This window comes from Berghia stephanieae, chromosome 11 (assembly GCF_034508935.2).
Source record: "Berghia stephanieae isolate SIO BIC M18660-M18661 chromosome 11, UCSD_Bste_1.3, whole genome shotgun sequence".
In the NCBI taxonomy this organism is placed as follows: domain Eukaryota; kingdom Metazoa; phylum Mollusca; class Gastropoda; order Nudibranchia; family Aeolidiidae; genus Berghia; species Berghia stephanieae.
Window position 1 is genome coordinate 23,639,511 of NC_088370.1, and position 15,953 is coordinate 23,655,463.

Consider the following 15,953-nt stretch of genomic DNA (forward strand, 5'->3'; position numbering starts at 1 on the left):
ATCGTTAAATTTCAGCAAAAACAACGTGAAAAAAATTCGAAAATGTCAAAAATCCCAAATTTTTTTTTTTGAACATTGTAAAACGAAAAATGCTCAAAATCGACTATTTCATGCAAAAATTCGATGATTTTATCAAACTGACCAAAACTCGGAAATTTGACAAAATCGTCAAAGTTGACACGTGAAAAAATCGAAAATTTCGAGAATCCCAAATTTAGGTTTTGGACATTGTAAAACTCGAAAAATGCTCAAAATCGACTATCGGACGGACGGACAGTCAGACAGACTGACTGACGTTCGGACAGACGGATGGATGGACTGACGGACGGAATGACGGATGGACAGACAGACAAAGAGACATACAGACGGACGGATGGACGGACGGACAGAAGGTCGGACGGACAGAAGGTCGGACGGACTGCTTGATTGACGGAGGGACGTACGGATGGACGGACGACGGACAGACGTTCCGACAGCCGGACGGACGGACGGACGGACAGAAGGACGGATGGATGGACGGACGATCGGACGGACGGATGGAAGGACGATCGGACGGACGGAAGGACAGTCAGACAGACTGACGGACGTTCGGACAGACGGACGGATAGACTGACCGACTGACGGACGGAAGGACGGCCGGATGGACAGACGGGCAGAGAGACATACAGACGGACGGATGGACGGACGGACAGAAGATTGGACGGACTGATTGATTGACGGAGAGACGTACGGACGGACAGACCGATAGACGGACGGACGGACGGAAAGGCTGACAGACGGATAGACTGACCGACGGACAGGCGAATGAACGGACGGACTGACGGACGGACAGATGGTCGGACCTTCGGACGGACGGATGGACAGACAGATAGACAGACGGACGGATAGTCGGATGGAAGGACGGATTGACGGACGGATGGCCGGATGGACGGACGGACTAACTGAACGACGGACGGACAGAAAGAGAGACATACAGACGGACGGACGAAAGGTGGGACGGCCTTAGTGATTGACGGAGGGACGTACGGAAGGACGGACGGATGGAGGACGGAGGACGGATAGAATGACGGACTGATTGACGGGACGGAAGGACGGACGGACGGAGGACCGAATGAACGGGCGGACGGACAGTCCGACAGACAGACGGACGGACGGACGGAAAGGCTGAAGGATGGACGGACTGACCGACGGACAGACGGATGAACGGACGGACTGACGGACGGACGGATGCTCGGACGGACGGATGGACGGACGGAAGGACGGACGGACGGGGAACATAACCACGCCTCTCGGACAGTCGCCATAATGTAAAGAATGACTATGACAGTGATTTATAAATATGGCGAACTTCACAGGTTGTACCATTGATTGTTTGTATCTAAGTAAAATGCCCACTGTTCTACTGCTTGATCAATAGAACCAACACAGAAATATATATGTAAAATTAAAAGGTTTTCATAAAATGATCGAGAAAATCGTGTGATAACTTCTAACTCATTTGGTGGTATAAAAACAATAACAATGATCAAATAGATAGATCGATAGATAGATCGAGAGAGAGAGAGAGAGAGAGAGAGAGAGAGAGAGAGAAAAAGAGAGAGAGAGAGACAGAGAGAGGGGGGGGGGGGGAGAGGTCGATTTCATTCGCATCAATGTTTATAAACATGGGTATCTATCATAGATATATTTTAGTTAAGTCCATCATTCCCACGGCTTGTGAGTATTTATCACAATATCTTGACGTACAGATAACCAAATAGACACTGAGATAATCGCGCCCCTCGGACATTCGTTATAATCAATGGCAGAAATTGGTTAACATAGCGAACTATACACATCTTTGACTATAGATAAAATGAAGTTGATGTCAATCGGGTCTTTGTTTGTTTGTTTTTTTTTTTTTTTGTTGTTTTTTTTTTGTTTTTTTTTTTTTTGTTTTTGCTTTCCGCGTTTATAAGTAATTCTCACTAAACTGTATTAACCAGACTATAAACGTTTAAGGTTAAACATCGTTTTGTAGTTGGTCCGTTATACTTCCGGATGGCAATGTTGTGAGTGTTGTGAGATTCTTAGCCAAGGGCACAATATCTATAGATAAAATGAAGTTTACGTCACTCGAGTCTTTGTTATTGTTTTTTGCCATCCAAGCTTATGAGTACCTAATTCTCACTTAACTGTATTATCCAGACTATAAAATGTCATGGTTACACAGAGTTTTAAGTGTTGGTCCGTTATACTTCCGGATGGTAATGTTGTGAGCTTCTTAGCCAAGCGCATCCTATCTATAGATGGTAATGTCCAAGTAAAATACCCACTGTGTGTAAACTATTATAATCTGATCGAGAAAATCGTGTGATAACGAGTCACTCATTTGGCGGTTTAACAGCAATAACAACGATCAGAGAGGATTTTTTTATTCACTTAATTGTTTAAAAACTATCAATTGTTTGTCCGAGCACGTGTGAAGATGTATCACAAATTCCATGTTTTGATTGGTCAAATTACTGGTTAATTGCATGCTAATTACTTCGGGTGACAGACAAGGGTTTGGTGGTTATGGTATCTTTGTAATTTAATCTGTGTATATATATAATCTGCCCTCTCACGGTAAAACATAATAATATATATATTATTTCCCCATCGTTTATATGATCAGCTGTTCAGCAGTCCATTAAAACTTTCCAAATTCGATCCACTTGATTTGAAGTCCAACATCATTCCGAAAGTTCATATTAAAGGCTCCATACACGCACGGTTTTGATAGGCGTCCGAACCACGATCAGGCAAACCGGGGTGAAAACGCAATGTGTGTGGCCAAATACCTGGCCGATAAACCTAGGTACGGTCCATCGCTCGCAAAGCCCGCTTTGCTTAATATTTTTCGAGGCGATCGGCGATCGGGGGCGTGGCAGTATAAAAAATTGGACAATTTTTTTCGGATTTTCGTTGTTTTGACGTCAGATTCGTGATCAGCGTCGAATTTACAATAGGTTTGATACCAAGAACTATGTTTTTACTCCAAAAATTGATGAAATTAGAAATAAAATTTAATTAATATTGAGGTTATGTGGCCGACAGAACAGTGCTCCTCCCTGTTTTGTGGTATGACTCTCGCTCTCAGATCGGAAGGTTCAGGTTTCGAGACCCGCTCTGCGTTGCGCAGAGTTGAGTCCTTGGAAAATGCTCTTTACTCACATTTTCTCACCGTACTCAGGTGTAAAATGAGTAGATGGCCGTTCGTTGAATTTGTTAGGAAAAAATGTCACATCGCCTGACAGGCGTCATGTCTCGTCTTTCAAGTTTAATATTGCTGTTGCCTTGGGACCCCTTGTAAAGCGCTTTGAGCACGTGGATATTGCGCCAAATAAATGCTGTGTTATTATTTTTTTTTAATAATATTTTTATAAATGTTGCGCCAGGAAGAGGTAGATGGCATAAGTTTCGTTCTTGATCATCGTAAAATTTATAAAGGATTTCATACAAAATAAAAAATAGTTTTCATAATTTTCAATGTAATGATATAATAATATGCCAGTTCTTTTTTTTTTTTTTTTTTTTTCCTCCTCACCCGTTGATGCGACATGACGGTCGACCTTGACACAGACATTTGGGATTGGCAGATGCCAAAAAGCCTTGACTACGTGATGACAGGGGTGGGCATTGTAACCCTGAATTATACTCCACAAACAACGCCCCCCCCCCCCCCCCAAAAAAAAAAAAAAAAAAAGAAAAAAAAAAAAAGAGCTGTGTGCGTGTGTGTGGTGGCGGTGGTGTTTGGGGGGGGGGGGGGGGGTGCGAATGCGAGTAGTCCCGAGGAGTACCTGCCACGGGAACACTGTCGATTTGTTTTATAAATAATAATAATAATAATAATAATAATAATAAATAATAATAATAATAATAATAATAATAATAATAATAATAATAATAATAATAATAATAATAATAATAATATAATAATAATAATAATAATAATAATGACGATAAATAACAAATCTTTATTGTCCACAAAATGGAAAAATTTCCGTGGTCTACGTTGCTTTTAAACTTAAATCGGATTGCAAATGTATGGATGTTATGCGTATTGGAAAAATACTCACGACATCTCCATCGGGGTATAACATATTAACACACAAAACTGCAAACGCGAACGTTCATTGTCTGATTGATATAACTTAGTGATAAGTTAATTATAAAATGCTGTCTAAAAGCAATAACAACGGGTTGACTAACGTCCAATTCATTCCTTCTATTGATGCTCTGTGTTAAATTAAAATACTCACAAAGTCCGCCAGCCAGAAATATCACTCCAGCCCAAAGATCTACATGGAATCTTGAACGTTATAGTCTGATATATTTTAATGAGAACTAATCATAAAAATGGGTGTCTAAAAACAATAACAATGAGATTAGTGACGTCAATTTGGTTCCTTCTATAAATATCCAAGAACTTTACTCACTCCATCCGCTCTCTCCTCCTTCAATACATATGAATCTATTCTCTCATCACTTTTTTGTGCGGCTATGCATGTGATCTTGTGAAATGACACTCGCCTTTGGATCGGACGGTACTGGATTCGAGTCCCGCTCTGAGTGGCGCATAATTGAGTCCTTGGAAAAGGCTCTTTACTCGCATTCTCTCACCTTGTTCACTGTTAAAATGAGTACCTCGCTGTTTACAGCGTCGTCTCTGTCGGGAAACAATTGCAATATCGCTTAACAGTCATGTCTCGTCTAACATGTTTTTATGTTGGCCAAAGACCCTTATAAAGTGATTTGAGCACCTTTATTGAATATAGCGGTATATATAGCGCAAGTAAATTTTTCTCTCTTTCTCTTTCTCTCCCCCCCCCCCCTCTCTCTCTCTCTCTCTCTCTCTCTCTCTCTCTCGACATGTTAGATTATTATAGCTATTGCTACATATGATGCGAATATCTTGGACGGTTATTGATGCTATGAGTTTAGGTAAAATGCTCACAACATCCACCAGTCGGAAATAACGTACCGTCACACAAAACTACGAGTAACCTTGAACGTTAAAAGTCTGATTGATATAATTTAGTGAGAACTAATTACCAAAATGACTGCCTTAATACAATAACAAAGAGTAGAATGATGTCAATTTCGTTCCTTCAACAGTCTAATTGATATAATTTAGTGAGAAGTAATCACTATTGTGCGCAAGACGAAAGATAGAATAACAGACAGTAACTGGGATCGGTTCTGTCGGCCACATAGCCTCACTATTAATTAAAATTTATTTCTAATTTCACCAATTTTTGCAGTAAACACACAGTTCTTAGTATCAAACCTATTGTAAATTTGACGCTGATCACGAATCCGACGTGAAAACAGAGAAAATCCGAAATAAATTGTCCACTTTTTTATACTGCCACGCCCCCTATCGCCGATCGCCTCAAAAAAATATCTCCCCGTATGTGGGCAAAAATCATCTGCGATCAACGCAGGGATCGGGTCACAGCTATCAGCGGATGTCGGCGTCTATGGAGGGCTTGAGAGAGAGAGAGAGAGAGAGAGAGAGAGAGAGAGAGAGAGAGAGAGAGAGAGAGAGAGAGAGAGAGAGAGAGAGAGAGAGAGAGAGAGAGAGACCAATGACCCGGAAGTAGAAGTTCTTATTATTATGTCAACCATTCTGGGTCGATCAGTGTCAGTGTTTATGAAGTGCAAAGGCAAAGTGAATCTTGTAAGACAAGTAGAGATTGCATCTGATCTTGTAGTTACTAGATTTTAAAAGATTATCTTTTAGACTGTGGTTTTGATTTTATATAATCCTTGGTTTTAATTTCTGTAACGAATTTGCACAGAAGTCCTCAAATCGGATTTAGAGAATCGGTGAGTTGGAATCAGCTCAAGCGATCAGCTGGTCGTACACAGCAAAATATTCATTTTCATTCATCACAATCATCATAAATAAAAAGGCAATCTCTTGGTGGGAAATCGAGCAAGGGTAAGTTATATAAACATTTAATCCACCTCAAAATCAAATTTTAAAAAGCTTAAAATTTGGCCTTGTTGGAGTGAAAGTAAACCGGTGACAGATGGACGATGAATCGATAAACCCTGTGCACTGTGACTGTGATTATTCTCAGACACAGACATGTCTGAGTCTGAATGTCTGAGAATAAGAAAATTGATTATTGGCAGACACTGCATGTCAATAACGATGGACGGTTATACTGTCGTGAACGGATTTCTCCATCTGATTCACGATTGGTAAATTATAGGAAAAAGTAAAGAAAAAGTCTCCACCGAAGGGGGCGTTCTCCTTTATGTAACGGAATTTAAAAAATAAAATAAAAAGTGGCGGAACCAGGATTCGAACCCACAATGTCGATTCTGGTAAAACTTCCAGGGCAGACGACTAAACCATTCGGCCATGACACCCACTTCGAAATCGACGCATATTGTGTATATGTATAGTAGGTAACAACTGATTTAATGTTGGTTAATTTTATGTCTTTATAGACATTTTATTAACTTTCCTTATTTCTATGTGCATTCGGAAACATTCCATATTCTGGAATGTAGAGAATTATTTAAAAGAGCGGAGTTTCAAATATGTGTCTGGGGATAACGAATTTTCATTATCCCCAGACAGGTGTCTGGGGATAATGACAGATTGGGCCCTGTGATTATTCCCAGACAGGGTCTGCCAATAACCAATTTTCGTTATTCCCAGACACATTTTTGAAACCCCGCTCTTTTAAACAATTATCCACATTCCAGAATATGGAATGTTTCGAAATGCACATAGAAATAAGTAAAGTTAATAAAATATCTATAAAAACATAAAATTAACCAACAATAAATCAGTCGTTACTATATATATACACAATAGGCGTCAACTTCCAAGTGGGTGTTATGGCCGAATGGTTAAGTCGTCTGCCCTGGAAGGCTTGTCAGACTGGGTGGGGTTCCCTACCTCCACAGTAGGCAGGGGGTACTTACCGTGTCTTCTATCCCCTTATATCTGTTTTCCAACTTGCTTTCTGTCTTTGTCTTGATGTGAGATTGCTCTGTTTTGTCCCGACCCTGGCCAGAGTCCTAGCTGGGAGGGAAACAGTCAAATGCATAGTTATTGTTTTGGGAGATGATATTTTTTTCCTTGTAAATCATCTCTCTGTTATGTGTTATTATATTTGTTATTTTTAATGTATAATGCAAGGATTTGAGTGTATTCCTCTTTGTTGGATTTTGTGCTTGTGTCTGGATGAGACTTATAGGTGATCTCAAACTAAGTACATTGGTGGTATGCTCTTGGACTCTACATCTGATCCCTATTTGTTCCCAGTTCCCCTATGTCTTACTTTTTCTTGGGTGCTTTAATTGTAATTCTAGAACTTTTTACTATCCCATTTTCTTCCTTTTTACTGGCGCTGATATAACCTAAATGTGTTGCAAGCGCCGTAAAACCCTTAAAAGAAAAAAAAAAAGGCTTGTCAGAATCGACGTGGGTTCGAATCCTGGTTCAGCACTTTTTTTTTCTTTTTTAAAATTCCGTCTTCTTTTTACAGAGCATTGCAAGGGATAAATATACCCAAGGTGACGTCACAAAGTCACAGGAAGAATAACACACAACAGTTCAATGAACTCACAAGGACACCCAAAAATGAAAACAATTCACAACGACAACTTAATAGCCGAACAACAACAAACATTGAAACACAACAAAAAATATGTTCCCACAATACACAGACACTTTTTGAAACTCCCCTCTTTCAAACATTTTTTATCCACCCTCCAGAATATGGAAAGTTTCGAAATGCACAAATAAATAAGATCCCCCCCCCCCCCCCCCCCCCCGAACCCCCATCCCCCATCCTTTTATAGTGATATAAATAAAAGACAAGAAATCACAAATCAAAAACACCAAATGTTAAAATATTTTAACTGTCAATAGCGAAAATAGTAGATGCTATGAGAGCTACGACCCAAAAAAAGGGAACAAATAATGAAATAGGGCCATATCTCTTATGAGCATTAGTTAAATGCAGTAGGTATTCTGATGTGAATTACTTCATGTCCAGATATCGAACTGAAGGTAACAAATATTGATTATTGAAATAGATGATGATTCCCAGTGACATAAGTAAACAATATGGCTGGGAGGCCACTTTGTTCTTTAGGCTTGCAGCTTTATAGTCAGTGAATTCCAACTGAAATATTGAAAATGGATTAATATAATTTACGCATGTATTACAAAATAGGTAAAAAGTGTAAAACAGATTCAAGTTAGTGACAGATAATGTTTGCCACCAGTTGCAATCCACGAAACTGAATGGTAACTCAGTAGTCATGGCGTCCATGGGAGCCATAAAAGACAACCGACTCAGCAAATTATTTTTGAAATTAGAAACAATCTCACCATTTCTAAAGATCAAACTTATCTCAGATAGTAATATTTATTGGACATCGCAACTAAATGAAAGTCCATACTGGCTAAAAGCTTAAGTAATAAAATAAAGGTGCTGTGAAATTAAGGAAAGTCCTGCCAGATAGAGAAAAGAAAAAACAATATATATATATATATATATTTTTTTTTAATAAAGACACTTTTAAGAAAATCATTCTCAGAAACGGAACAAGGTCAAACAAAAAAGGAGAACAGAATAGACTCGCTCAAAAAATTTTTTTTTAAAAAATGGTGGAAATCCAAGATGGCGGACGTGTTTACATTTCTCTCCTGATTCAATCTTCTTGATCTAAATTCTAGAAATATTTAGGCAGTGACAATAGTACTCAATATTATTATTCAATATTGATATTGAATCTTCTCGCTCCCCTCACCAGAAACACAAAACTTGAATGAAATATCGGACATCAAAACTTGTTCATTTTCGAATTGGATTTATGTAATTTCTGCCTTCGAGAGGATTCCGGCTTGTGTGTGTACTTGAGATATCTAGTTGAGATTAGTTAGATACTTATCAGATTGGAGTGAACAACAAGATACAGTGATACAGTACAGCTAAGACTTAGATAGATCTGGTCATTTAACAAGTAAGAAGATGAGCTTAAACAGCAGTAGTAGGAAAGGTAGATCTGGCAGTGCCAGTACTAGTAGTGGCAGTAGTAGGAAAGAAAGCCCTGCACCGATGGGTACAAATAAGGCAAAAGCAAAGGCTGAGACTGAGACTTGCGGAAAATGTGAATATGTATGCAAAGAGATTGAGAAATGCTTACAGTGCGAGCTCTGTGACCAGTGGTTTCATACTTTGTGTGAAAAGATAGATGATGACACCTATCAACTGTTGAAGAAAGACTCAGAAAAAGAATGTCCGCTGCTGCATTACTACTGCTCTAAGTCCTGCAACAAAGTGGCCTCAAAGTTCTTGGGCAATTTCATGCAGCTTGAAAAGGAAGTAGATAAACTCAGGAAAAAAGTAGAAGACGTAGATAAAAGTGTGAATATCATTCAAAAAGGTGAATTCACAGAGGAGATGATAGAAATAGTGAAATCAACAGCAAAGGATGAGATAGAGGCCTACCCTATGTCTGAGGCGAGTGAGATTAAGGAGAGACTCAAGAGAAGTACAGAAGAAAAGTCAGATAGAGTAAGACAAGATATAAATGAAATGAGGAAAATCAATGAAACTGAGGAGAAGAAGCAGGCAATGGTGAAAAAGAACCTGGAACTAGAAGAGGAGAGAAATGAAAGGGCTAAGAGGGTGAAAAATGTAATTATGTATGGCATACCAGAAGCTAAAGATGGCGACAACAAGGAAGATATAAGAAAAGCCCAAATGGTACTCAAAGAGTTGCAGGTTCATGGAAACAAAGACAGCCTCAACCCTATAGAGCAAGTGATCAGATTGGGCAGAAGAGAAGATAGACCAAGACCCATGAAAATAAGTCTGATGTCAACGGATCAGCATAACACTGCTCTTAGGAACAGCAAACAGTTGAAAGACCATAAACGGGAATGCTTACAAAAGGTGTATATTGGAGCAGACCAAACAATTATGCAAAGAGAGCAGGCCAAGGAGTTAAGAGAGGAGCTGAAGAGAAGACGAGAAGCAGGGGAAGATGTAGTCATATATAAGAAAAGGGTCATTTTCAGGGAGAAGTTTAGTGAACAAATAAGAAAGAGAGACAGCGATGTTGGAGGAAATGACTGGGATTGGGATGAGGAATGACTATATTGGAACGTGTCAGTCCAATTGCCCAAAATGTTTCTGAGCAAGGACTCGAAGACAACAAGAAAATTCAAAAAAGAGAAGTACCAGTAAATGATAAGGAGGGCAGCACGTGAATATGAAAAATACCCTGAAGTTCATGTACACGAACGCAGACAGTGTGATGAATAAGAGAGAGGAGCTAAAGGCTATGGCAGAAGAAGAAGATCCAGATGTAATAGCAATAACAGAAGCTAAGCCAAAGAATGCAACAACACACCCAACCATAGCAGAGTTAGGTATTGAGGGATACACTATAATAGCTAGCAGAGATTTTGAAACTTCCGGCAGAGGAGTATACTTATTGGTGAGAGAGAACCTCAAGGTTAACCCCATAGAGGAACTCACAGATCACGACTTTAGGGAGAGCGCTTGGTGCTCGATTGGAGTAACTGGACAAAGTCAGATACTAGTAGGAGTGATTTATCGGAGCCCAAATAGCACAGGAGAAAATAATGAGAGAATGTTGGAGATATAAGGAGAGCATCACAAAAAAAGCATTCAGAGATAATTATTATGGGAGACTTCAACATGCCGGAACTGGAGTGGAAAGGGATGGACGAACCAAAAGAGGGAAGCCTGGAGGAAAGTTTCATAGAAACCATTGAAGATTGCTACCTACAACAGATAATAAAAGAACCCACGAGACAGAGAAAAAACCAAAAGCCCAACGTATTGGACTTGATATTGATGGAGGAAGAAAATGACATAATCGACTTAAGACTGAGCCACCCACTGGGAAAAAGCGACCATGCGACCATATTCCTAAAACTGAGGGCGACATCAGAGACTGTAGATGAAAAACTGACACTCAGATATAGGAAGGCTGATCTAGAGAGTATGAAAGAGGAACTGGGGCATATAAAATGGGAGGAAATACTAATCGAGGACACCGTAGGAAACAACTGGAGTAGATTTACCAGAGTACTTAACCAATGCTTCGAGAAAAACATCCCGAAAAGCAGAGGGAACCGGGTTGGGAGAAGAAATCAACCTTGGATGACGCAGGAAGTGAGAGGGGCATTACGGAAGAAGAAGGCAGTAAATAGAAGATACTCTAGAAGCAAAAAGGAAGAGGATTGGGACAAATACAAAAGAGTGAGAAACGCAACTACTAAAATAGTCCGACAAGCGCATCAAAAGTATGAGAACAAGATAGCAGAGGAAACGAAAGAAAATCCTAAAGTATTCTGGAGTTATGTAAACAGTAAAATGAAGACAAGACAGGGAACCTGTGACATAAAAAAAGAAGATGGCACTTGGGCATCTGAAGATGAAGACAAGGCAGAGGTGCTAAATCTCTTCTTTGCAAGTGTCTTTACAGTGGAGAACCAGAAAAACTTGCCAGATATTGCTAAAACAAGTAATATAGATACTACACAATGGCCGATTACTGAAGAGAGAGTAATGAAGAGACTACAAAACCTAAAGGAGAGTAAATCACCTGGACCTGACAAACTTCATCCTTACATCCTAAAAAACTTAGCAGAGCAGCTAGTAGAACCCCTAACCAAGATATTTAACCAGTCGATGAAAGAAGGAAGACTACCAAGGGAATGGAAAGAAGCTAACATCACAGCCATATTCAAGAAGGGAGACAGAAAAAATCCAGAAAACTACAGACCAGTGAGCCTGACATCTGTCGTCTGCAAGCTCATGGAACAGCTGATTAGAGAAGAAATGGTTGATCATATGACCAAGAACAAACTATTCAGCAAAGATCAACATGGTTTCATGGCGGGAAGGTCTACAGTAACAAACCTACTTGAAACAATGGATGACTGGACGAGAGACCTGGAATTAGGCAACAATTTAGATGTCATATACCTCGACTTCAGAAAGGCATTTGACAAAGTTCCACACTGGCGCCTAATCAGGAAATTGGAACAGTATCAAATTAATGATCAGACAGTCAAATGGGTCCGAGATTTCCTCAAAGATAGAAGACAAAAAGTGATAGTGAATGGAACAGCATCAACAGAGAGACTGGTAACAAGTGGAGTTCCACAAGGAAGTGTACTGGGACCAGTTCTCTTCCTGATTTATATCAATGACTTGCCAGACAATCTATCATCTAAATGTAAAATCTTTGCCGATGATACTAAGCTCTATGGAGTAGCTAATACAGAAGAAGAAAGAAACACCTTACAACAAGATTTGAAAAAGCTTGAAGAATGGTCCGAAATATGGCAGATGGAGTTCAATGTAGATAAATGTGCAGTTCTTCACCTAGGAAAAAACAACAGAGAAGCAAACTATATAATGAAAGAAAAACCCCTGCAGAAATCCAATGGGGAAAAAGACCTAGGAGTATTTATTGATAGGAAGCTAAACTTCAAGAAGCAAATTAAAGATGTTCAATCTAAGGCTAGTAAAACACTCGGAATAGTGAAAAGAAATTTCAAGAATCTGAAAACAAAACACATGACTACCATCTACAAGACTATGGTTAGATCAAAGCTGGAATATGCTAACTGCATATGGTATCCGAAGTTTGAGGGAGACAAAGACTGTTTGGAAAGAGTGCAAAGGAGAGCAACAAAACTTATCACACACCTGAAAGACAAAACATACTGTGAGAGATTGAAAGAATTAAATCTCCCGACCTTAGATTACAGGAGAAGAAGGGGAGATATGATCCAAACATATAAAATAGTAAAGGGAATAGACAGGGTAGAGGCAGGATTCCTTAAACCAAACAAGAACATTCAGACACGAGGAAACAGCAAGAAACTGAAAAAAGAACGTTTTAAAACAAATGAAAGAAGGAACTTTTTTTCATCTAGAATTGTAAATAACTGGAATAAACTACAAGAAACCACAGTATCAGCAAAAAATTTGAATAAATTCAAAGCAGAGTTGGAGATAAGCAACACCCTAGGAAACAAGTTCAATTATAAAAATTGGTCCAATCATTAATAGATGAGGAGGAGCGAAGGAGACTACACCAAGTCTAAAAGCTCTATACAGAGGTATCCAGGTATCCAGGTAAATTAAAAGAACTATCGGATTCGAACTGTGCAGCGTAAAGGAACAAAATGAAAGTTAGTCTAACCCACTGAGCTGTCTATCCACACCACTGTCGATGTATCTTTAAATTTCATATATGAGCTAGATGATTGTCTACCATCTTTGCTTTTTTGTTTTGATAGTTATTTTCATCTCTGATTCGAATAATATGTTGTTGGATCTAGTTTTGTGGAAGTGTGATAATAAATTGTATTGTTTGTATGAAGAAACAGGTGTGGTCGGTTTTGGGGCGAACAACCCCTAGGCATAGGGATTTGCCGCGAAATAAACAAATTCCTGGTCATCATCAATATCCCCAAAATTGTGGTCAGAATGAACAAATTATAGAAACAAAAGAAGGTCAATAAAGTTAACAGGTAGGGAGGTAGTGAAAATTTTAATGCTTGGTGGGTGGACTATGAACCGATTGGATGATTAACAAGTTTCTTGCGGGTTGAAAAAAGGCGAATTGCCAGTTTGACATTTCAGTTCAAAGTGTCAAAAACCTACATTTCATTGATCCATTTGTTGTTTTTTTTTAAGCTGGATTTGGCATTTGAGCACTATTTACTTTCATCTTTTGTTAAATATCACTTGATATTAACTGATTTGGGACACAAATAACCACTGGCATTTTTTCGGAATATTTGGTATTTTTCACGCCTAGTTTGGCATTTTGCATGAAATATTTCTGCCAACTTGATAAATTTGTCTGCCAATAACGAAAAGGCCAGGCTTTTGGTTATTGCCAGACTGGTGTCTGCCAATAATCAGTTTTTTATTGTCAGACATCTCTGAGAATAACGACAGCCATTGATGAATGTGTGAGTGACTTCGATGTCGATTTTTTTTTTTTTTTTTTTGTCATACTACTTACTCGTTGATGACTTGGGTTCCAGCTTGTGTGCCAACATTGAACAGCCAGTGTGAAATTGAAACGACAATCAGTCTTGACAGCACACATTGGCAAACAGAACATACGGCAAGGCACGGGAGAAGGTGAAGACAAAGAATTCTCTCTTTATTTTTATTTTATATTTATATGGTCAGCTGTTCAGCAGCCATTTTGTAGTCTAGTTAATAATTTTCGATCGTTTTGGACTAATTATTTAAGCCATCTGTAGACAACGATACGATTATTTAAGAAATGGATTGGAGATCTCGTTCATGCATTTCGATTTACTATTTTTGAGTCACTTTTGACTTGTAATTGTAATTGATTCATCATAACTTTCCCGTATCAGTATTCATTTTTTAAATTTTTATCATCATGGACAGGCAGTTACAAGGGGGGGGGGGGGTGAAAATAGATGGAGGGTGACAGTTTTTTTAAAAGAGGTCCTAACAACGTAGCAAGACAGAGTTTCACAACTCTCTTGCATTCTCATGAATTGGCAATTGATGAACAAATTTGTTCTAATTCCATTAATGTCGAACTCGAGAGAGTTCATGAAGAATGAATCCAAAGGTGGACAAAGAAGTTTGAAGTTCTCTGTAAAATTTTCCTGTTAGATTATATGGATACATGCAATGTTTTTGAGTAGCTTCCTCGGAGAATAGTCCAGAGCCTGGATCAAATTTGAGGAGGTAAAAAAAATATATAAAGAAACAAAATACTGACCAATAGTTGACACAGGCAATGTAGGCACTACATCTGATCGGAAAAAAAGTGGAGGCCTTGCTACCTTTATCTTCTATCCTTTTAAAAGGAAATATCCCACAGTTCAAAGCTTTTCAAGATTGATAGTGGGCATTAGAAAGCGGCTATGTGGTCTTCTGGTATGATGCTCACCTTTGGATCAGAAGGTCCAGGGTTCAAATTCTGCTCTGAACTTTGCATTGTTATTTCCATAGAAAAGGCTCATTACTCATAATCTCACCGTACTCAGGTGTAAATTGGGTACCTCGCTGTTAACAGCATTATCTAATGTACTACGAACGCCTAACACAGGCATCATGTCTTGTCCTGCATGTTTGAATGTTGCTGTTGGCTAGGGACCCCTTGTAAAGTGCTTTGAGCGTGTTTAGTGGATATTTCCCTATAAATGCTTTAGTTATAAAGCCAGGCTATTGTACCTACATCAACCAACATCATTGCTGAGCTACCTCTACGATGCAAGCTTGTCTTTTCTAAGGTCTTTTCTAATGGATGTGGGTTCAGATTTCAGATATCTTTATTGATAGTGCAATGGTTCAAATTCTGTCACTGCTGACTTTCTCTACTTTCCTCCCTTTAGAAGTTTGTGACTAAAAACAAAAAAAAGAAGAAAGAAAATCACTAAAACGTATTGTTTTTTAAAAAGCCTATTGTTACTTTTATAGATTTTGTGTTTGATTTGTTGATGTAATCCCTATCTCAAGATGGGCCGTTGCCATTGAGACAGCTTTGCAATGCCTTCGTAAGCAGTGCTGAAAAAATTGGTTTTGAATTCAATTCTTGTTATGTAGAAAATCGCTGTTAAAGCCTTTGATTCATGAATTGCTTTAATTTTTTTTTTAATATTTTTTTGCTTTGTTGTGCGGTCCTAGAAATTTTCTTATTGTTATTTAGATGGCTTTTAGTCGGGTATTCAGTCCAATTTTTACAGAGCTGACAACTTATTGTTAAAATGCAATTCAAAATTGTCGGCGGGCATTGTTTTAAGTCATCAATTTTTAACTGGTTAATACAGTTTAGTGAGAATTACTCACAAAAATGGATGGCAAAAAACAATAACAAAGACTTTAGTGACGTCATCTTCGTTCTAT

The 15,953-nt window shown here is 38.8% G+C and overlaps 1 protein-coding gene across 16 annotated transcripts in view; it reads left to right on the forward strand.

Annotated features, from left to right (window-relative positions):
• The first annotated feature begins 5,633 nt into the window (after window positions 1–5,633).
• The window catches only part of LOC144957372 (uncharacterized), an 80,257-nt gene continuing 69,937 nt past the window's right edge, over window positions 5,634–15,953 (forward strand). For 3 of the 16 annotated variants that reach the window (XM_078888600.1, XM_078888590.1, XM_078888599.1), the window contains exons 1-2: window positions 5,661–5,853; window positions 14,105–14,204. The gene's annotated coding sequence lies outside the window, so the exon portion shown is untranslated. Of the gene's footprint in view, window positions 5,969–14,104; window positions 14,205–15,953 lie in introns of all 16 variants that reach the window. The other 13 variants (XM_078888588.1, XM_078888585.1, XM_078888591.1 and 10 more) reach the window with 10 other exon arrangements.